Source organism: Oncorhynchus masou, chromosome 10 (assembly GCF_036934945.1).
Source record: "Oncorhynchus masou masou isolate Uvic2021 chromosome 10, UVic_Omas_1.1, whole genome shotgun sequence".
NCBI classification, from domain to species: domain Eukaryota; kingdom Metazoa; phylum Chordata; class Actinopteri; order Salmoniformes; family Salmonidae; genus Oncorhynchus; species Oncorhynchus masou.
This window is the reverse complement of record NC_088221.1, coordinates 41,843,721-41,867,775: the sequence shown is the minus strand read 5'-3', so window position 1 is coordinate 41,867,775 and position 24,055 is coordinate 41,843,721. Positions and strand designations below refer to the sequence as shown.

Below are 24,055 nucleotides of genomic sequence, written 5' to 3'. Positions count from 1 at the left end.
ATTTGCCGTGTTGACCCTTCTCTGTAATCCGCCCTGGCATGCTGTCAATTAACTTCTGGACCACATCCTGACTGATGGCAGCCCATTCTTGCATAATCAATTCTTGGAGTTTGTCAGAATTTGTGGGTTTCTGTTTGTCCACCCACCTCTTGAGGATTGACCACAAGTTCTCAATTGGATTAAGGTCTGGGGAGTTTCCTGGCCATGGACCCAAAATATCGATGTTTTGTTCCTAGAGCCACTTAGTTATCACTTTTGCCTTATGGCAAGGTGCTCCATCATGCTGGAAAGGGCATTATTTGTCCCTGAACTGTTCCTGGATGGTTGGGAGAAGTTGCTCTCGGAGGATGTGTTGGTACCATTCTTTATTCATGGCTGTGTTCTTAGTGAGTGAGCCCACTCCCTTGGCTGAGAAGCCACCCCACACATGAATGGTCTCAGGATGCTTTACTGTTGGCATGACACAAGACTGATGGTAGCGCTCACCTTGTCTTCTTCGGACAAGCTTTTTTCCGGAATCCCCAAACAATCGGAAAGGGGATTCATCAGAGAAAATGACTTTACCCCAGTTCTCAGCAGTCCAATCCCTGTACCTTTTGCAGAATATCAGTCTGTCCCAGATGTTTTTCCTGGAGAGAAGTGGCTTCTTTGCTGCCCTTCTTGACACCAGGCCATCCTCCAAAAGTCTTCACCTCACTGTGCGTGCAGATGCACTCACACCTACCTGCTGCCATTCCTGAGCAAGCTCTGTACTAGTGGTGCCCCGATCCCGCAGCTGAATCAACTTTAGGAGACGGTCCTGGCACTTGCTGGACTTTCTTGGGCGCCCTGAAGCCTCCTTTTGTGGCAGGGCTGAAATGCAGTGGAAATGTTTTTTGGGGGGATTCAGTTCATTTGCATGGCAATGAGGGACTTTGCAATTAATTGCAATTTCTCTGATCACTCTTCATAACATTCTGGAGTATATGCAAATTGCCATCATACAAACTGAGGCAGCAGACTTTGTGAAAATTAATATTTGTGTCATTCTCAAAACTTTTGGCCACGACTATACAGGTAGCTTCTGCTAGCATCTTATTAATACATATTAATCCATTTGAATCCATTCTTCCTAAACAATTCATTTCGGCATTCAGATTGCTTATGTAGCTATTGTTCATGTTGGTGTGTTGGGCTTCATCAAAGACTTTGCAGAGTACTTTGCTGTTGTTGCAGGCCTTCAAGGGGGAAGAGGACATCTCAGCAGAGGAGGTGTGCAGAGGAGACAGCAGAGGAGGTCTGGGGGGCCACCGACCAGTCTGAATCAGAGGACAGAAGAGGAGGTCTGGGGGACCACCGACCAGTCTGAATCAGAGGACAGCAGAGGAGGTCTGGGGGGCCACCGACCAATCTGAATCAGAGGAGACAGCAGAGGAGGTCTGGGGGGCCACCGACCAATCTGAATCAGAGGAGACAGCAGAGGAGGTCTGGGGGACCACCGACCAGTCTGAATCAGAGGAGACAGCAGAGGAGGTCTGGGGGACCACTGACCAGTCTGAATCAGAGGAGACAGCAGAGGAGGTCTGGGGGATCACCGACCAATCTGAATCAGAGGAGACAGCAGAGGAGGTCTGGGGGATCACCGACCAATCTGAATCAGAGGAGACAGCAGAGGAGGTCTGGGGGATCACCGACCAATCTGAATCAAAGGAGACAGCAGCAGAGAAGGTGTGGGGGACCACCGACCAATCTGAATCAAAGGAGACAGCAGCAGAGAAGGTGTGGGGGACCACCGACCAGTCTGAATCAAAGGAGACAGCAGCAGAGAAGGTGTGGGGGACCACCGACCAATCTGAATCAAAGGAGACAGCAGCAGAGAAGGTCTGGGGGACCACCGACCAATCTGAATCAAAGGAGACAGCAGCAGAGAAGGTGTGGGGGACCACCGACCAATCTGAATCAAAGGAGACAGCAGCAGAGAAGGTGTGGGGGACCACCGACCAATCTGAATCAAAGGAGACAGCAGCAGAGAAGGTGTGGGGACCACCGACCAATCTGAATCAAAGGAGACAGCAGCAGAGAAGGTCTGGGGGACCACCGACCAATCTGAATCAAAGGAGACAGCAGCAGAGAAGGTGTCTGAATCAGGGACCACCACCGACCAATCTGAATCAAAGGAGACAGCAGCAGAGAAGGTGTGGGGGACCACCGACCAATCTGAATCAAAGGAGACAGCAGCAGAGAAGGTGTGGGGGACCACCGACCAGTCTGAATCAGAGGAGACAGCAGAGGAGGTCTGGGGGACCACCGACCAATCTGAATCAGAGGAAACAGGCATGATGATGATGATGATTCAGTGTACTGTCACAATGTATATCCTAAACCTCATTATTGATGGGATTCCAGTTCAGGTTCAATCCAATGTTTTTCTATTACAGAACCCTTCAGGAATTGACTGGGTGGATGTCTGAGTAGATGTCTATTAAAATGGACAAATTCCATATGAACTTAAATTGACAGGAATATAAATAGATTTGATGCCAATCGATGCTGTGCTTGTTACTGTGTCCCATTAGGTAGCAATCGAAGGTGTTATAATCTGGGTTCCTATTCATCGGGGCACACCGTAGCAAAAGGGAAAACAGAAAATATATAGTTTCTTACTGGACGAGTTCAGTCCATTTTCTTCTGTTTGTTGCGTAATGAATAGGACCATGTTCTCACCAGAAGACTAGGTAGTTTAGAATTGGTCCTAATGATAAATCTGTTGTTGTTTCCCCTATTGGGGAGTAATAGAAAGTGTAACAATCAGTCAATCCAGCTAAAATCTGTGTCACGTTCTGACCTTTATTTCCTTTGTTTTATCATTATTTAGTATGGTCAGGGCGTGAGTTGGGGTGGGCAGTCTATGCTTGTTTTTCTATGATTTGGGTATTTCTATGTTTCGGCCTAGTATGGTTCTCAATCAGAGGCAGGTGTCATTAGTTGTCTCTGATTGAGAATCATACTTAGGTAGCCTGGGTTTCACTGTGTGTTGGTGGGTGATTGTTCCTGTCTCTGTGTTTTCACCAGATAGGCTGTTTAGGTTTTCTCACGTTTATTGTTTTTGTTAGTTTATTCATGTATAGTGTCTTTATTAAAGTACCATGAATAACCACCACGCTGCGTTTTGGTCCGCCTCTCCTTCACCTCAAGAAAACCGTTACAATCTGGTTCTTCTCACCCATAGACGAGGTCGTTGTTCTCCCAACGGTATCTCATCCCCAGAACAAACTTCTGCCAGAGGTGAGCCACGGTAGAAGTTAACCAGACACAGAGCCAGGAGGTACGTTACACTGTTACTAGGAGCAGACTTCAGCTGGTTGTACAGGCTCTGAGGGGTGTGGGGGAGTACAATCATCACACAGTATTGCAGAAAATGACACTAATCAAATGACACTTTTTTTCTGACATTTTCTTGACAATTGGAAATTGTATTTCTGAGTTTAATCAGTTCAAGTATTTCAAAATGTTTCTCCAATGGCATAACTACTGAACACAGTCCTGGAGTGCAGTGTGTCTGACACAGTGACTATTGAACACAGTCCTGGAGTGCAGTGTGACACAGTGACTATTGAACACAGCCCTGGAGTGCAGTGTGACACAGTGACTATTGAACACAGCCCTGGAGTGCAGTGTGACACAGTGACTACTGAGCACAACCCTGGAGTGCAGTGTCTCTGACACAGTGACTATTGAACACAGCCCTGGAGTGCAGTGTGTCTGACACAGTGACTACTGAACACAGCCCTGGAGTGCAGTATGACACAGTGACTATTGAACACAGCCCTGGAGTGCAGTGTGACACAGTGACTACTGAACACAGCCCTGGAGTGCAGTGTGACACAGTGACTACTGAACACAGCCCTGGAGTGCAGTGTCTCTGACACAGTGACTATTGAACACAGCCCTGGAGTGCAGTGTCTCTGACACAGTGACTATTGAACACAGCCCTGGAGTGCATTGTGACACAGTGACTACTGAACACAGCCCTGGAGTGCAGTGTGACACAGTGACTACTGAACACAGCCCTGGAGTGCAGTCTGACACAGTGACTACTGAACACAGCCCTGGAGTGCAGTATGACACAGTGACTATTGAACACAGCCCTGGAGTGCAGTGTGACACAGTGACTACTGAACACAGCCCTGGAGTGCAGTGTGACACAGTGACTACTGAACACAGCCCTGGAGTGCAGTCTGACACAGTGACTACTGAACACAGCCCTGGAGTGCAGTGTGACACAGTGACTACTGAACACAGCCCTGGAGTGCAGTATGACACAGTGACTACTGAACACAGCCCTGGAGTGCAGTGTGACACAGTGACTACTGAACACAGCCCTGGAGTGCAGTGTGACACAGTGACAGTGTGGCAAAGCACAGACAGCAGACCTACATAGTCGTCGGAATCCTTCCCTTCTGGTTCCCCGTCGCTGTGTGATGGAGCAGCCTTTCTCTCGCTCTTCTCTGATGATGGTTTACCTATGGCTGCGTCTGGGAAGAGATACTGACACCATACACACACAAATATAAGCTTACATACTCTCGTACATGGGAACATCCATTTCCTTACCTTGACACAAAACATTTCTGAAGGAACAATACTGCTACGAACCGAGTGTCTGATTTGAATGTTTTATTTAACAACTGTCTGTCTTACCACTGAGCCTCTAACACAGGGCGGCAGCGTAGCCTAGTGGTTAGAGCGTGGACTAGTAACCGGAAGGTTGCAAGTTCAAACCCCCGAGCTGTCGTTCTGCCCCTGAACAGGCAGTTAACCCACTGTTCCTAGGCCGTCATTGAAAATAAGAATTTGTTCTTAACTGACTTGCCTAGTTAAATAAAGGGGAAAAAAATAAACACAGGGTTTCCTAAACTCGGTCCTACCCTAGCACTACACAAAGCTTGATGATATTGATATTTGAATCAGCTGTGTAGTGCTAGGGTAAAAAACAAAGCGGGGGCGCTAGGCCAATGCTTTGGGAAAACCTGGTCTAGGCCAATGGCAGTGTGAGCAATGGCTTCACAGCTGTTCACACAGCAGGAGTCTGGCTGAAGACTCTCCTCGTACCCAGTACGACGTCAGCCAGCCTAAATCACCATACGCCTTTAGAAGGTAAGAGTGTGTGTGTGTCTGTTGTCATGCCTGCTCTCTCACCAGCAGTATAGAGTTGAGCACGTCATTTCTGAGCGGTAATGCGGCGTTAGCGGGCGCTGTGCACCATGTTGGAGACAGACAGCTTGGGGATGGGCACGGCTGTGGGCTCCGTCAGTTTAGGCAGGGCTGATGTTGTCTAATGAGGAAAGAGTGGAGGGGGAGGGACAGAGAAGCCATTCACAGGGACGGTGTGAGGGTGGGCTCTGACTGAGAAGAGAGCGTAATTATTCTCCCTTCACAAGCAAACAACAAGCCAAGAGTCCAGATTGGCTTCTACTTCCCATCATCTGAAGTGACGTCTGCACAAATCCCCCTAGGGAATACACCATATTGGTGTCCACATCACCAACAAACTAACATGGTCTGTGCACACCAAGACAGTCGTGAAGAGGGCACAACAAAACCTATTCCCCCTCAGGAGACTGAAAATATTTGGCATGGGTCCTCAGATCCTCAAAAGGTTCTACATCTGCACCATCGAGAGCATCCTGACTGGTTGCATCACTGCCTGGTGTGGCAACTGCTCGGCCTCCAAACACAAGGCACTACAGAGGGTAGTGCGCACGGCCCAGTACATCACTGGGGCTAAGCTTCCTGCCATCCAGGGCCTCTATACCAGGCGGTGTCAGAGGAAGGCTCTAAACATTGTCAAAGTCTCCAGCCACCCTAGTCATAGACTGTTCTCTCTGCTACCGCAAGGCAAGCAGTACCGGAGCGCCAAGTCTTGGTCCAAGAGGCTTCTAAGCTTCTACCCCCCCCCAAGCCATAAGACTCCTGAACATCTAATCAAATGGCTACCCAGACTATTTGCATTGCCCCTCCCATCCTTTTACACCGCTGCTACTCTCTGTTGTTATCATCTATGCATAGTCACTTTAATAACTCTACCTACATGTACATATTACCTCAATTACCTCGACTAATCAGTGCCCCCGCACATTGACTCTGTATATAGCCTCGCTATTGTTATTTTACTGCTGCTCTTTAATTACTTGTTACCTTTATTTCTTATTCATATTTTTTTAAACTGCATTGTTGGTTAGGGGCTCGTAAGTAAGCATTTCACTGTAAGGTCTACACCTGTTGTATTCAGCACATGTTACTAATAAAATTTGATATTGGAAAATTAAAGAAAGAGATGTTAAGACTATTGAGATACACCCCAGTAGCCATAGAACACATTACCGTCCTCCTCAAATGGACCTCTTCCCAGAATCTCCTCTGACTCCTTGGAGCACAGCTCAAAGAACTCTGTCAGGAAGTCACCTGGGATGGAGAAGATGAGATCATCATTAGTTACCATAAACACATTACTGTCCTCCTCAAATGGACCTCTTCCCAGAATCTCCTCTGACTCCTTGGAGCACAGCTCAAAGAACTCTGTCAGGAAGTCACCTGGGATGGAGAAGATGAGATCATCATTAGTTACCATAAACACATTACCGTCCTCCTCAAATGGACCTCTTCCCAGAATCTCCTCTGACTCCTTGGAGCACAGCTCAAAGAACTCTGTCAGGAAGTCACCTGGGATGGAGAAGATGAGATCATCATTAGTTACCATAAACACATTACCTTCCTCCTCAAATGGACCTCTTCCCAGAATCTCCTCTGACTCCTTGGAGCACAGCTCAAAGAACTCTGTCAGGAAGTCACCTGGGATGGAGAAGATGAGATCATCATTAGTTACCATAAACACATTACCTTCCTCCTCAAATGGACCTCTTCCCAGAATCTCCTCTGACTCCTTGGAGCTCAAAGAACTCTGTCAGGAAGTCACCTGGGATGGAGAAGAAGAGATCATCATTAGTTACCATAAACACATAGTCATAAAACCCACTTATTTCTACAATTTATCTTCTTAAAATGTGATTTTAAACCTACTCCTAACCTAAACCCCTAACCAAACTGCTAACCGTTTGCCTAACCCTAACCTTAAAGATGCACTATGCAGACATTTTTACTTTCATACATTTTTAAGATATAGCCAATTTTGACTTTGTGGATGTGGTAGCAGGTGACAACCAGAAGATGATGTTTATTTCAAATTCAAAGAGCTTTTATTGTCCATCAAATTTGACATTGAGTAAGTCAACATCTGAGTGAGCCTTTGGAACTTCCTTTATATACATCTGATGGATGAGGGAGCATTTTAAACCACGTTACATGGACATTGATAGTATTCTATAGGATTTCTATAATATAGGATCAGTATTTCTGTGAGGGGGGGTCTAACTAACCGAGCAAAGCACGTGGGGTTGTCTGTGCTCCTGACTCGGACTGACAAAGGAGGGGCCTGGAGTGGGTCCAGGTCACTGTGAGGTCACACAGAGGGCACATAAGGTCAGACCACACAGGGGAGGGAGATAAACTAGCCCTGGATCAGATCAGTGGTTCACATTTACCATTATAGTAATGATTAGGCTTGAATATTGGCTATTAAACATGGGGCTCTGACGGAAAGAAGAGTCATTGTTATTGTGGTTTACTTTACAACCAGATATTGACCTGGTGTTCATTTAGAGACGATATAGTGGAAAATAATTACCTGATAATTATCTATTGACTTTTTGCTTTATTTTGGATCCTTGAAATAAGAACCACTGAGTATCAGTTGCCATATAATATCTATTACCCAGTCAGCCAGTCAGTCAGTCAGTCAGGGAGGGTACCATTTCAGGTGACAAGTTGATCCGAGGCAAGTCACATCTTCTCGAAACCCCCAAAATATTCTATCTAACATTTCTACCCCAGAACGCCCTAAGGGGATTCACCAATAAATGCAACCAGCAAAATAAACCCCAAAACAGTCTTTGAAAGAGGACCATCTTGTTTTTGACAGGCTAATCTAAATGTTTCTGCATCCAGGTGCAGAAATCTCTGATTCCCTTCAAAGAAACTCTTTATACAATGGAGCTCAAGCACATTTAGGATGGAGGGACTTGAAGAAAAACACCGTTAATATGAAGCGATGGCTCACTGAGCACCATTTCATCACTAAACTGAAAAGCGTAAAATCATTCAGCATGAATTAATTTCAGCTTTAATGCAGTTGAACGAGCGAGCGGTGTTGCTGGGGCTGAGGTACTTGTTATATCCTCTCCCACACACCTCCTCCACAATCGCCCTCTCAACACCTACACTGTCTGGCACACAGGATATTAATATGGGGAACAACCTTTCAGTGTTCCAAAGGTATGGAGAACTTGTTTCTTTCTTTCTCTCCATCTACCTCAATGCTCACTTGCTTTAGAAGCTCAACCTGGATAGTGATTCTATTTATTGAAAATGACACCTCTATATTTGCTGTCATTTGGTAAGAGGACAAACAATGTTCTTGATAGATGTTCTTGTTCTTGTTCCATCAATGTGTGTCAACCAGCAGGTCAGAGGGGAGGGAGGGAGTGTGGTGGTTGACACTCACGAGTACACATCTTTATCCACCATGAGCCCTTCTGTCAGGTGGAGTCAGGTGGTCAATAGGTGAAGCTCACTGAGACAACAATGAAAGAAAATACAAATTTGTTTGTTTTGCCTTATGAACGTCTCACTATAAGCTACAGTTTGGTCAATAATGAATTAAAGGCTCATGCCAAAGACATCAAGAATACACGTGAACAATGAGATAAATCTCTCTAAATCAAGCATGCTTTGACATGTCGTCATGGCTACATCAGTCCTACCTGATTGGATCCTCACACGCTCCAAACGGCAGCTTCCCAAACTCCACCCCTCCTACCTCCCTTCTGAGGAGACCGTCGATGTCTGGAAGCAACGGGAAAAAAACACACACAAAACACACTTTCACCTTTTACAGTTCAATCATGACTTTGATTCAACTCCCAATACTTTCACTTAGAGGTAGCAAGAAGAACCAAAACTGTGAACACTTCCTATGCTTTTTCATCCTCAATGCCTTGAAGGCAGGCAAATTCATAACAGTACAAACTAAAGGACCAAATATACTCTTGTGTCAAATATAAAAACCTCAAATTGACCCTCCACCCACTGCCATTCCTCTCAGGTCCCATTCAAGAGGAGCAGAAATATTGTCAGTTTGTGAGCCGTTTAAAAAGCTCTCCGACCTCCGACCTTGTACCGCCTTCCCTGCACCACTCAAAGACTCAAGCATCTATTTGCAACACTAAAATGTACCCCGGAGAGCAGCACTTAATATAACTGTGGGAAGAACCATCCACTATTGAATTTGGAGCAAAGAGAGAGTGAGTGGATTATATCAGTTTGCTAAAATGTTGGTCACGAGCACGTAGGCGTTGAACGACCAAAGCTTCCAAAACACCCTGTGGGCTAGCCTAGTGGGGTACGAAATTATTGATACTCTTGATAATGATGACTGTATAAACTGAATAATTAAAATACTGAGCTATAATGTATGCTATTTTGCTTCCACCGGTCCTGGGGCCCTAGTCAACAGCGTCATTGAAATTTACAGAGTACCAGGACATTTTAGCCAAAAACCTGGTTGCCTCTGCCAGGAGACTAAAATTGGACGCAAGTGGATCTTCCAGCAAGACAATAACCCCAAGCACTCATCAAAATCCACAAAGAAATGGTTAATTGACCACAAAATAACACATTTTGCAATGGCCATCTCAGTCTCTGGACTTGAAACCCATTGAAAACCTGTGGTTTGAATTGAGGAGGGCCGTCCATAAGTGCAGACGAATGATATCAGGCATCTGGAAGGATTATGTAAGGAGGAATGGTCTAAGATCCCACCCAACGTGTTCTCCAACTCATTAAACATTTGAGAAAAAGGCTCAGTGCCGTTTTCCTTGCAAGGTGAGCTATTGAAAGGTATTGAAAACAGGGGTGTCAATCATTTTGACCCCTCCCTTGTTGAGAGAGAAAAAGTATTATTTGTTAAACAAAATATTTTTCTCTGTATTAATATGCAATTCTATAATTTCCACTTTTTTTATTGCATACAATATAGGTCAGTATTTTTATGATTTATTTTATTCTGTAATTTTTTCTCATCTTTATGAAGAGTGTCAATAACTTCAGACCCCACTGTATGTCTAGCACCTTTTAGATTTCTGACTTGATATATCAGTTGCCCTCCAAACTCCTTCCTGTTTCATATTTTGTGGTTTTACTGAACAGATAGGATGTGGTTTTACTGAACAGATAGGATGTGGTTTTACTGAACAGATAGGATGTGGTTTTACTGAACAGATAGCAGACAGGAAAGGTAGGAGGAGTGCGACTGGGCTGGATTCAAACCCACATCGACTCTGGTATATAAGTGTGCCGGAGTTAGCGGCACGAATAACTAGACACATTCCTTCCTGTTTCGTGGGCTGAGTGGTTGTTGTGTGTACCTGGGGGCAGCTGAGGCCAGGAGTACTGCTGCCAGTCCTGCAGGATGGACGTGAAGCAGATAGCGATGTTGATGGGAGGAAGAGGAGACAGGGGACAGACCTGAAGAACAACAGAGGAAATAGAAACATAAATAGAGACAAGGTTATGTAATATCTTGTGCTATCCATCATATCTAGCAGGGGGCTGGGTACCCAGACAAAGGTTCAGCCTAGTGCTGGACAACAACAAAGAACATGCTTAATGAGGATTCGCCATTGAAATGAATCTTAGTCAAACACTAGGCTTACTCTCATTCAGGGAAACTGGACCTACAGTTAGTCTGGGGTGACCCATGTGAAAGAGCTAAAAGGTTCATGTTAGGCATGAAGTCAATTAGACCAGATCCTTCCATACTCACCGTCTTGGACTTAAAGATGTCCAGCAGGCCTGAGAGGTGGTTGTATTGTCTGGGCACCTTGCAGAGGTGGACCATCTCAAAGTCGGTACGCATCCCCGGTCCCTGGCACTCCCCATGGTACAGCCTCCTCCACTTCTGCTGTACCTGAACAAACATCGGCCCCTGGCTGTACGGCATCCACAAGGGAAATAGAGGACTTTAAAAAAGGTTAGGTCACTTCAAACTTTGATGTTTTGTGGGAGAGCAGCCACACGTTGAAATCCTGTGGCTACTGTAACTCTTGTCCGTTCTTGTGTCAAGATGAGTTCGTCACATGCCAAAGGCAGTTAATATCCGGCTATAGAAATATTTCCGATTTGACTAATCTTTCAATTGGTTTGGGATCGAGGCATACATTTGGACCTGCACAACAGATGACGTTTGATTTTGAAGTGATCCCTTTAACTTTAGAGACATGCAGCCACAGGACTGAAATCCTGTAACTCCCTCCACAACCCTATTCTACCACCACAGCTACACAGCAGCACCTGGTGCACAGTAGAGGAACTACAGACAAAACATACGCCACCTAGTGGATTGAACAAGTAAATCATTTAATAATAAGCTTTGTTCCATTTTTTTTACATTTAAGTTAGTCATTTAGCAGACACCCTTATGCAGAGCGACTTTCAGTAATGAGTACATACATTTTCATACTTTTTTCCACCCACATACTGACCTTGAATATTATTCTATTCAAAAGTATGAAATACTTTCTCTAATTTGAAGTCACAAAACAACATTATTTGTAATAAATGATACATGCATCAGTGACAGAACACGTGCTCATGAAGCTATGTGCTCATGAAGCTACGTGCTGATGATCTGATACATGCTTCCTCTTACTCTAACCAAGTGTTGTTAATGTCTCTCTGCTACACAGTAAACTCCCAGAGAGTCAGTGAGACCAGATGACCTTGCTACAGAGCCACAGAGCTACAGATCTACTGCTACCATCTTCCATTCAGCACAGTGTTGCCATGGATACCAGCTGACCTACCGCAATACGTGATGCCATGGAGGGCTGTACTCACTTCCCACAGTGTTGCTATTTTAAAACATGGCTTGTGACATTATACAGAAACACACACAAAGAGAATGTTGCAACTGGCTGTGTGAATGTGTAGGAACCTCAGCATAGATTCATGATTAGCTATAGGACACATTGGCAGTATCAGCTCTTCTTTAATTTGTCAAAGCAAATTCTGTAACAAATTTGAACTTGATTTTCCAAAAGAACATAAACAGTTGCTGTATAACTGTGACTTATAGCAGTTACTGTTCCCAAAGAGACAGGAATATAATATTAGCTGAATACAGTATTCACTGTTGCTACGGTCACCTACCAGTCTGTGTTGGCCAGAGAGATGGAGCTACGGTCACCTACCAGTCTGTGTTGGCCAGAGAGATGGAGCTACAGTCACCTACCAGTCTGTGTTGGCCAGAGAGATGGAGCTACGGTCACCTACCAGTCTGTTTTGGTAGGCGAGATGGAGCTACTGTCACCTACCAGTCTGTGTTGGCCAGAGAGATGGAGCTACGGTCACCTACCAGTCTGTGTTGGCCAGAGAGATGGAGCTACTGTCACCTACCAGTCTGTGTTGGCCAGAGAGATGGAGCTACGGTCACCTACCAGTCACCTACTACGGTCACCTACCAGTCTGCGTTGGTCAGAGATGGAGCTACGGTCACCTACCAGTCTGTGTTGGCCAGAGAGATGGAGCTACTGTCACCTACCAGTCTGTGTTGGCCAGAGAGATGGAGCTACGGTCACCTACCAGTCTGTATTGACCAGAGAGATGGAGCTACGGTCACCTACCAGTCTGCGTTGGTCAGAGAGATGGAGCTACGGTCACCTACCAGTCTGTGTTGGCCAGAGAGATGGAGCTACGGTCACCTACCAGTCACCAGTCACCTACCAGTCTGTGTTGGCCAGAGAGATGGAGCTACTGTCACCTACCAGTTGTGTTGGCCAGTCTGTCTGTTTTGGTAGGCGATGATGAAGCTACTGTCACCTGTCACCTGTCCAGTCTGTGTTGGCCAGAGAGATGGAGCAACAGTCACCTACCAGCCTGTGTTGGCCAGAGAGATGGAGACAGAGCTGAGGAACAGGTTGACCAGAGAGATGGAGCTACGGTCACCTACCAGTCTGTGTTGGCCAGTTGGTCAGTCTGTGTTGGCCAGAGATGGAGCATCTACCAGTCTGTGTTGGCCACTACGGTCACCTACCAGTCTCACCTACCAGTCTGTGGTCACCTACCAGCCAGAGAGATGGAGCTACTGTCACCTACCAGTCTGTGTTGGCCAGAGAGATGGAGCTACGGTCACCTACCAGTCTGTATTGACCAGAGAGATGGAGCTACGGTCACCTACCAGTCTGCGTTGGTCAGAGAGATGGAGCTACGGTCACCTACCAGTCTGTGTTGGCCAGAGAGATGGAGCTACTGTCACCTACCAGTCTGTGTTGGCCAGAGAGATGGAGCTACGGTCACCTACCAGTCTGTGTTGGCCAGAGAGATGGAGCTACAGTCACCTACCAGTCTGTGTTGGCCAGAGAGATCACCTGTTTTGGTAGGCGAGATGAAGCTACTGTCACCTGCCAGCCTGTTTTGGTAGGCGAGATGAAGCTACTGTCACCTTCCAGCCTGTGTTGGCCAGAGATGGAGCAACAGTCACCTGCCTGTGTTGGCCAGGAACAGGTTGCACTTGGACTCACTGATGACTGCCTCCCAGTTGGCCCCAGGGGAGATGACTACAAACTGTACCTGCAAACACAGACTGGATACTTAAAATGTGGCCATTTCCAAGTTGCAAAAATTCGAATAGTTTGCAGTCAGTTTATGTGACAAAACAAGCAGTCATTGTGTAGAGAATCATTGTACCATCTAAACCATTGTGAAATATATTTCCATAATATTAGCTGAATACAGTATTCACTGTTGCTACGGTCACCTACCAGTCTGTGTTGGCCAGAGAGATGGAGCTACGGTCACCTTCCAGTCTGTGTTGGCCAGAGATGATGGTCAGTCTGTTTTGGTAGGCGAGTCACCTACCAGTCTGTGTTGGCCAGAGAGATGGAGCTACGGTCACCTACCAGTCTGTGTTGGCCAGAGAGATGGAGCTACTGTCACCTACCAGTCTGTGTTGGCCAGAGAGATGGAGCTACGGTCACCTACCAGTCTGTATTGACCAGAGAGATGGAGCTACGGTCACCTACCAGTCTGCGTTGGTCAGAGAGATGGAGCTACGGTCACCTACCAGTCTGTGTTGGCCAGAGAGATGGAGCTACGGTCACCTACCAGTCTGTGTTGGCCAGAGAGATGGAGCTACAGTCACCTACCAGTCTGTGTTGGCCAGAGAGATGGAGCTACTGTCACCTACCAGTTGTGTTGGCCAGAGAGATGAAGCTACTGTCGCCTATCAGTCTGTTTTGGTAGGCGAGATGAAGCTACTGTCACCTGCCAGCCTGTTTTGGTAGGCGAGATGAAGCTACTGTCACCTTCCAGCCTGTGTTGGCCAGAGAGATGGAGCAACAGTCACCTACCAGCCTGTGTTGGCCAGAGAGATGGAGACAGAGCTGAGGAACAGGTTGCACTTGGACTCACTGATGACTGCCTCCCAGTTGGCCCCAGGGGAGATGACTACAAACTCACGCATGCCATACCTGCAAACACAGACTGGATACTTAAAATGTGCAATATGCAGAAATCGCTCTGCCATTTCCAAGTTGCAAAAATTCGAATAGTTTGCCTCATGTCAGTTTATGTGACAAAACAAGCAGTCATTGTGTAGAGAATCATTGTACCATCTAAACCATTGTGAAATATATTTCCATAACCAAAAATGTTGTATTTTCAGCTGTTTGAAGCTGGTGTCCCAAATGAAAGTAAAAGATACAAAAACTAAACTGAAAATTGGGAAGCATAAAAGCAGCACACATACAGTGAGCTCCTAAAGTAATGGGACAGTGACACATGTTTTGTTGTTTTGGCTCTGTACTCCAGCACTTTGGATTTGAAATGATACAATGACTATGATGTTAAAGTGCCACCTGTCAGCTTTAATTTTAGGGTATTTTCATTCATATCGGGTGAACCGTTTACAAATTACAGCACATTGTACATAGTCTGTCCGCATTTGAGGACCAAAGGTATTGGAACAAATTCCCTTATATGTGAATTAAAGTAGTAAAAAGTTGTGTATTTGGTCTCATATTCATAGCACGCAATGACTACATCAAGCTTGTGACTCTACAAATTTGTTGGATGCATTTGCTGTTTGTTTGTATTGTGTTTGAGATTATTTTGTGACCAATGGAAATGAATATTAAAGAACGTATTGTGTCATTTTGGAGACACTTTTACTGTAAATAAGAATAGAATACATTTCTAAACACTTCTACATTATTGTGGTGCTACCATGATTACGGATCATCCTGAATGAATCGTGAATAATGAGTGAGAAAGATAGACGCACAAATATCATACCTCCAAAAAATGCCAACCTCCCATGTTATTGTAATGGTGAGAGGTAGCATGTCTTGGGAGTATGATATTTGTACGTTTGTAACTTTCTCACTCATCATCATTATTCACGATTCATTCAGGATGATCCTGGAATCATGGTAGCATTCACATTAATGTAGAAGTGTTTAGAAAACATATTCTATCCTCACTTTTATTGTAAATGACTTATAAATGACACAATACATTATTTACCATTGATTTCTATTGGACACAAAGTAATCTGAAACACAACCAAAACAAACAGCAAATTAATCCAACAAACGTGTAGAGTCACGAGCTTGATGTAGTCATTGAGTGCTATCAATATGGGACCAAATACACACCTTTTTACTACACATGTGAATTTGTCAGAATACTTTTGATCCCCTATCATTTCTAAATGGTTATGGATGAAAATACCCTCAAATTAAAGCTGACGGTCTGCACCTTAACCGCAGTCATTGTATCATTACAAATGCAAAGTGTTGGAGTACAGACACAAACAACAACATAAAATATCACTGTCCCAATACCTTTGGAGCTCACTGAAGAACAGATCTAATGCTTCCTAGATTTAGAATGACATGTACAAAACTCACATTTCTATGTGAATATGGTCAGGTAGCCCAAAAATGACATATTGCTGCTTTAAAATGAGAGCAGACAGCTACTACACCATCTATCAAGTCAGGTCAAACTACAACCTCTATAATATATATTGTAAAACATAGCAGACAGATTTGGTGTTAACAAATATCAATAGCAGTAGTGAATGTCTGTCTTGAGACATTTTAATTCCCATCTTAACATAAAGATTTGTGGTAAAGGTTAGAGGTTAGGGAGAGGAGACCTGGATTACTGTACTCATTAGGGATGCACGATATATCGGTAAGCATATCGAAATAGGTCGATATTAGCAAAAATGCCAACATCGGCCCAATGTCTAGTTTGACGCCGATGTGCAAAACCGATGTCAAAGCTGACGTGCATAAGTTTATAAAGGAAGGTAGATGAAGTAATGACGCCACGGAAAAATACAGCACTACACAGAACACAAGCTAAACAAGTTCAAGTTGAGCAGTCATTTGAAAGTGCAAGACAACTCAAAGGCGAAATCCATTAACGCCAAGATAATGGAATTCATTGCCCTTGACAATCAATCATTCTCTGTCTTGGATGGTGTTGACTTTCGCCGACTGGTTGAGCACCTCGAGCCCCACTACACACTACCAAGTAGGCACTATTTTTCAGATGTTGCCCTACCAGAGTTACACAGTATTGTTGAAACACACATCCATGAGCTACTTGCTATGGGCGTCACTGCTATTAGCTTCACGGCTGACATTTGGACCAGCGATGTCAGCCCCGTGAGCATGGTGAGTCTGACAGCACAGTGGGTTGACGAGGATTTGTACTGAGGAAAGCCGTATTGCTCAAGAATGTGCTGGTTCTCATACCGCTGCTGCCATTTCAATGGCATATGAGAACATGCTTGAAACATGAACACACTCCTAGTGCCATTCGAACAACTGACTGGAGAAATAAGCTCATCAACTGCATCTGCAGCAGACGTGATACCCTCTGTCATGGCATTGAAAGGCCTGCTCAACAAAACTGCCCACACAGACAGTGGGGTTAAAACTTGGAAAAGTACTCCACAAGAGGCTGTGAACAAGCCATCCGGTGGCATTCTCTCTGAGCCTCTTTACTGTGTCGCCACCATACTCGATACTACGCTACAGGACTGTTTTGCTAGCACAGACTGGAATATGTTCCGGGATTCATCCAATGGCATTGAGGAGTATACCACCTGTCATTGGCTTCATCAATATATGCATCAACGACATCCCCACAACGACCGTACGTACATATCCCAACCAGAAGCCATGGATTACAGGCAACATCCACATCGAGCTAATGGCTAGAGCTGCCGCTTTCAAGGAGCGGGACACTAATCCGGACACGTATAAGAAATCACGCTATGCCCTCAGACAAACCATCAAACAAGCAAAGTGTCAATACAGGTTTAAGATTGAATCCTACTACATCGGCTCTGACCTTCGTCGGATGTGGCAGGGCTTGAAAACTATTACAGACTACAAAGGGACACCCAGACGCGAGCTGCCCAGTGACACGAGCCTACCAGACGAGCTGAATGCCTTTTATGCTCACTTCGAGGTAAGCAACACTGAAGCATGCACGATAGCACCAGCTGTTCTGGATGACTGTGTGATCACACTCTCGGTAGCCGATGTGAGCAAGACCTTTAACATTCACAAAGACCTTCAACATTCACAAAGCCACAGGGACAGATGGATTACCAGGACGTGTACTCAAAGCATGCTCGGACCAACTGGCAAGTGTCTTCACTGACATTTTGAACATCTCCCTGACTGAGTCTGTAATACCAACATGTTTCAAGCAGACCCCCATAGTCCCTGTGCCCAAGGAAGCAAAGGTAACCTGCCTAAATGATTACCGCCCTGTAGCACGCACGTCAGTAGCCATGAATCTTTGAAAGGCTGGTAATGGCTCATATCAACAGCATCCTCCCGGATCCCAAGACACACTCCAATTCGCATACTGCCCCAACAGATCCACAGATGACCCAATCTTAATCGCACTCCACACTGCCCTTTCGCACCTGGACAAAAGGAACACCTATGTGAGAATGCTGTTCATTGACAACAGCTCAGTGTTCAACACCATAGTGCCCACGAAGCACATCACTAAGCAAAGGACCCTGGGACTAAACACCTCCCTCTGCAACTGGATCCTGGACTTCCTGACGGGCCGACCCCAGATGGTAAGGATAGGCAACAACACGTCTTCCACTCTGATCCTCAACACTGGGGACCCTCAGGGGTGTGTACTTAGTCCCCTCCTGTACTCCGTGTTCACCCACGACTGAATGGCCAAACACAATTCCAACACCATCCTTAAATTTGCTGACGACACAACAGTGGTAAGCCTGATCACCGACAGCAATGAGACAGCCTATAGGGAGGAGGTCAGAGAACTGGCAGTGTGGTGACAGGAGAACTGTCAGTGTGGTGTCAGGACAACAACCTCTCCCACAATGTGAGCAAGACAAAGGAGCTGATTGTGGACTACAGGAAAAGGCAGGCCGAACAGGCCCCCATTAACATCAACGGGACTGTGGTGGAGCGGGTCGAGAGTTAAGTTCCTTGGTGTCCACATCACCAACGATCTATCATGGTCCAAACACACCAAGACAGTCATGAAGAGGGCACAACAAAACCCTTTCCCTCTCAGGAGACTGAAAAGATTTGGCATCGGTCCCCAGATCCTCAAAAAGTTCTACAGCTTCACTTTCGAGAGCATCCTGACTGGTTGCAACAAAGACCCCAGTCACAAAAGTCATAGACTGTTTTCTCTGCTACCGCACGGCAAACGGTACCGGAGCGCCTAGTCTAGGACCAAAAGGCTCCTTAACAGCTTCTATCCCCAAGCCATAAGGCTGCTGAACAATTAATCAAATGGCCACCGGACTATTACATTGACCCTCCCCCTCCATTTGTTTTGTACACTGCTGCTCCTCACTGTTTATTATCTATACATAGTCACTTCACCACTGCTTACATGTACAAATTATCTCTAACCTGTACCCCCGCACACTGACTCAGTACCGGTAACCCCTGTATAAAGCCTCGTTATTGCTATGTTATTGTGTTACTTTTTACTTAGTTTATTTGGTAAATGTTTTCTGAACTCTTCTTGAACTGCACTGTTAGTTAAGGGCTTGTAAGTAAGCATTTCATCGTAAGGTCTACACTTGTTGTATTCAGTGTACATGGCAAATAAAGTTTGATTTGATAGGTACAAGGACCGCTGCCTCGATGTAGACAAATAAACAGGGTTTACGTGAAATGATACAGACACAGCTGGACAATATGGAAACGGTGGCAGTGCACACCAAGAAAGAGAAGTCACGGACGGACAGGGCTTGATATGTATGATGAAATCCTGGATGAGATTGAACAAATAAACAAAGAAACAGCACAGAAAGAAATATGTTTTGATGATGTTTTACTGGTAATGGGGACATACGTAAATGCCAACAAAATAACTTTTTGATCAGTGTGGTGTGTGTGTTTCAACTACACTGCTCAAAAAAATAAAGGGAACTCAAAAATAACACATCCTAGATCTGAATGAATGAAATATTCTTATTAAATACTTTTTTTACATAGTTGAATGGGCTGAGAACAAAATCACACAAAAATTATCAATGGAAATCAAATTTATCAACCCATGGAGGTCTAGATTTGGAGTTACACTCAACATTAAAGTGGAAAACCACACTACAGGCTGATCCAACTTTGATGTAATGTCCTTAAAACAATTCAAAATGAGGCTCAGTAGTGTGTGTGGCCTCCACATGCCTGCATGACCTCCCTACAACGCCTGGGCATGCTCCTGATAAGGTGGCGGATGGTCACCTGAGGGATCTCCTCCCAGACCTGGACTAAAGCATCCGCCAACTCCTGGACAGTCTGTGGTGCAACGTGGCGTTGGTGGATAGAGCGAGACATGATGTCCTAGATGTGCTCAATTGGATTCAGGTCTGGGGAACGGGCAGGCCAGTCCATAGCATCAATGCCTTCCTCTTGCAAGAACTGCTGATACACTCCAGCCACATGAGGTCTAGCATTGTCTTGCATTAGGAGGAATCCAGGGCCAACCGCACCAGCATATGGTCTCACAAGGGGTCTGAGGATCTCATCTCGGTACCTAATGGCAGTCAGGCTACCTCTGGCGAGCACATAGAGGGCTGTGCGGCCCCCCAAAGAAATGCCACCCCACACCATGACTGACCCACCACTAAAACCGGTCATGCTGGAGGATGTTGCAGGCAGCAGAACGTTCCCACGGCGTCTCCAGACTCTGTCACGTCTGTCACATGTGCTCAGTGTGAACCTGCTTTCATCTGTGAAGAGTACAGGGCGCCAGTGGCGAATTTGCCAATCTTGGTGTTCTCTGGCAAATGCCAGACGCCCTGCACGGTGTTGAGCTGTAAGTACAACCCCCACCTGTGGACGTTGGGCCCTCATACCACCCTCATGGAGTCTGTTTCTGACCGTTTGAGCAGACACATGCACATTTGTGGCCTGCTGGAGGTCATTTTGCAGGGCTCTGGCAGTGCTACTCCTGCTCCTCCTTGCACAAAGGCGGAGGTAGAGGTCCTGCTGCTGGGTTGTTGCCCGCCTACGGCCTTCTCCACGTCTCCTGATGTACTGGCCTGTCTCCTGGTAGCGCCTCCATGCTCTGGACACTACGCTGACAGACACAGCAAACCTTCTTGCCACAGCTCGCATTGATGTGCCATCCTGGATGAGCTGCACTACCTGAGCCACTTGTGTGGGTTGTAGACTCTGTCTCATGCTACCACTAGAGTGAAAGCACCGCCAGCATTCAAAAGTGACCAAAACATCAGCCAGGAAGCATAGGAACTGAGAAGTGGTCTGTGGTCACCAACTGCAGAACCACTCCTTTATTGGGGGTGTCTTGCTAATTGCCTATAAGTTCCACCTGTTTTCTATTCTATTTGCACAACAGCATGTGAAATGTATTGTCAATCAGTGTTGCTTCCTAAGTGGACAGTTTGATTTCACAGAAGTGTGATTGACTTGGAGTTACATTGTGTTGTTTAAGTGTTCCCTTTATTTTTTGAGCAGTGTATATTTTGGGCCTGAGAAATAGGCAGTTTCATTTGGGTACGTTTTTCATCCAAACACTGCCCCCTACACTCAACAGGTTAATTACTTGTTACTTTTATCTCTTATTCTCATCCGTATTTTTTGAAACTGCACTGTTGGTTAGGGGCTCGTAAGTAAGCATTTTACTGTAAGGTTGTTGTATTCGGCACGTGACTAATAACATTTAATTTGAACCCTCAAAAGAGCCTCCAAAGCGAGACCACACAGACCTGGAGAGTTCGGTTCGCTTGATTTCCGTGGACCAGTTCTCTTATTTAAGACAATGTGAACGCAAAGCTCCCCAGGTTCACTTGTCATTATTCCAGCATCACACACTAAACTACTGCAGCACTGTTTCCCCTGCTATAACCCCTCACATTGGTGCCACAAAAGGGAGATGATGATGTGCAGGTTCTCTTAATTAAATGTGTGCTGTTTTTCGATATTAATTAGCGATTGTCAAGGGCACACAGACATTCCAAAATGTGTGGAGTTTTTAGTTCCATTGGGGTGATGAGAGTAGTGTACTATGATAATTTCATAAGAGTAGTAGGATGGTTTAACCTCTTGATGCTCTGGGGGCGCTATTTCATTTTTGGATGAAAAACGTTCCCGTTTTAAACAAGATATTTTGTCACAAAAAGATGCTCGACTATGCATATAATTGGTAGCTTTTGAAAGAAAACACTCTGACGTGTCCAGAACTACCAAGATATTTTCTGTGCGTGCCCTAGAACGTGAGCTTCAGGCAAAACCAAGATGAGACGGCATCCAGGAAATGAGCAGGATTTTTGAGGCTCTGTTTTCCATTGTCTCCTTATATGGCTGTGAATGCGAGAGGAGTAAGTCTGCTCTTTCTGTCGTTTCCCCAAGGTGTCTGCAGCATTGTGACGTATTTGTAGGCAGATCATTGGAAGATTGACCATAAGAGACCACATTTACCAGGTGTCCGCCCGGTGTCCTGCGCCGAAATTGGTGCGCAAAAGTCAGCTGCCAGTATTTTTCCATGGGATTCAGAGAGGAAAGCAAGCTTCCACGAACGATATATCAATGAAGAGATATGTGAAAAAACACCTTGAGGATTGATTCCAAACAACGTTTGCCATGTTTCGGTCGATATTATGTAGTTAATTCGGAAAAAGTTTGACGTTGTAGGTGACTGAATTTTCGGTTCGTTTCGGTAGCCAGATGCGATGTAGAAAACGGAACGATTTCTCCTACACACAGACGCTTTCAGGAAAAACTGCGCATTTGGTATGTAACTGAGAGTCTCCCCATTGAAAACATCCGAAGCTCTTCAAAGGTAAATGATTTTATTTGGTTATCTGGTTTTTGTGAAAATGTTGCGTGCTAAATGCTACTCAAAATGCTATGCTAGCTTTGCATACTCTTACACAAATTAGTCAATTTCTATGAAAATCTGAGATGACAGTGTTGTTAAGAAAAGGCTAAGCTTGAGAGCAGACGCATTATTTTCATTTTATTTGCGATTTTCAGAAATCGTTAACGTTGCGTTATGCTAATGAGCCTGAGGCTTTAGTCACGATCCCGGATGCGGGATGGGGAGTTTCAAGAAGTTAAAGAGTTCTAGATATTTGAGTCCGGACAGCTAATCAGCTGTACCAGTGATTGTCTGAGACGGGAGTTTGTTTTACCTCTCGTGTTGTTATTCAGGATTTGGACCACGGTGGACATGAGCTGCAGCTCGCCATCTCGCTGGTCTAAAGGAAGATGAGTTTATTTCTTCCCCTCGTGTTGAGGTTAAAATTTCCAACCATTTCAAACATGTTGCTCTCGCCTCACGTTTCCTGGTCTGATGTTCATTTCGTTACCAAACCTTTTATGCACTCTGGCCGAAAAGGGCGGTTCCATCAGTGTGACACGCTCTCTGACATCATCGTGGCGTGGCTACTTATACACAGATTATAGTGAATAGATTCTCTTATACTTCAAAGTCAAATTCCTATCTTAACAAAAATACTTTCATTTTTCCCATTCTATATGCACAATGTATTGGATGAAAATTTGACAGATAAACTGGATGTACTTTCCAAGTTACAGTATTTTGTCCACCCAGTTTTTAATGATATCACAAAATGAAAAACAATATGGCATTAGTTTTCTATAGCCCCCCACTAACCAGTCCCCACATGCTTATGTTAGAATTATTGTCCCAGTATTCACGTTTGACCATGTTAGTGTATCGCTGAAGAAAACATCTGTGAAACAAAGAACATTCCTTGGGTTAAATCCTGGAAGGGGAGAGAGTTTCCTTCTCCTGTAATCTACAACATGGGCGAGAGAGTGCCCATTGCCAAGCTGATCTGATCCATTCTGATCCTCACAGGACAGTCATGACTTATTATTATTATATATTTTTTTATACGGATAGCCAGGGGCACACTCCAACACTCAGACATCATTTACAAACAAAACATTTGTGTTTAGTGAGTCCGCCTGATTCGAGGCAGTAGATGACCAGGGATGTTCTCTAGATAAGTGTGTGAATTGGACCATTTTCCTGTCAAGTACTTTTGGGTGTCAGGTACAATGTTTTCTGCCGGAATGTAGTAAAATAAAAGTTTTAGTTAGATAGATAGATACCCAAAGAAAATACTTAAGTAGTACTTTAAAGTATTTTTCTTAAGTACTTTATACCACTGATCTTTAATCAGGTCAACATTCGCAAAGGGCACAGGGTCGAACGGTATTCCTTTGCGCGTTCTCAGAGCTTACGCAGAAAAGCTGGCAGGCATATTCAGGTCAACCTCTCCTTGTCCCGGTCTGTAATCCCCACATTTCAAGCTGACCATCATCATTGCTGTTCCCATGAACTCTAAGGTTATCTTCCACAATGACTACCGCCCTGTAGC

General features: G+C 45.1%; 1 pseudogene; it reads right to left on the bottom strand.

Annotated features, from left to right (window-relative positions):
• LOC135546866 (rab3 GTPase-activating protein catalytic subunit-like) overlaps nucleotides 1-14,677 on the bottom strand; it is a 75,304-nt pseudogene extending 60,627 nt beyond the window's left edge.
• Nucleotides 14,678-24,055: the final 9,378 nt, after the last annotated feature.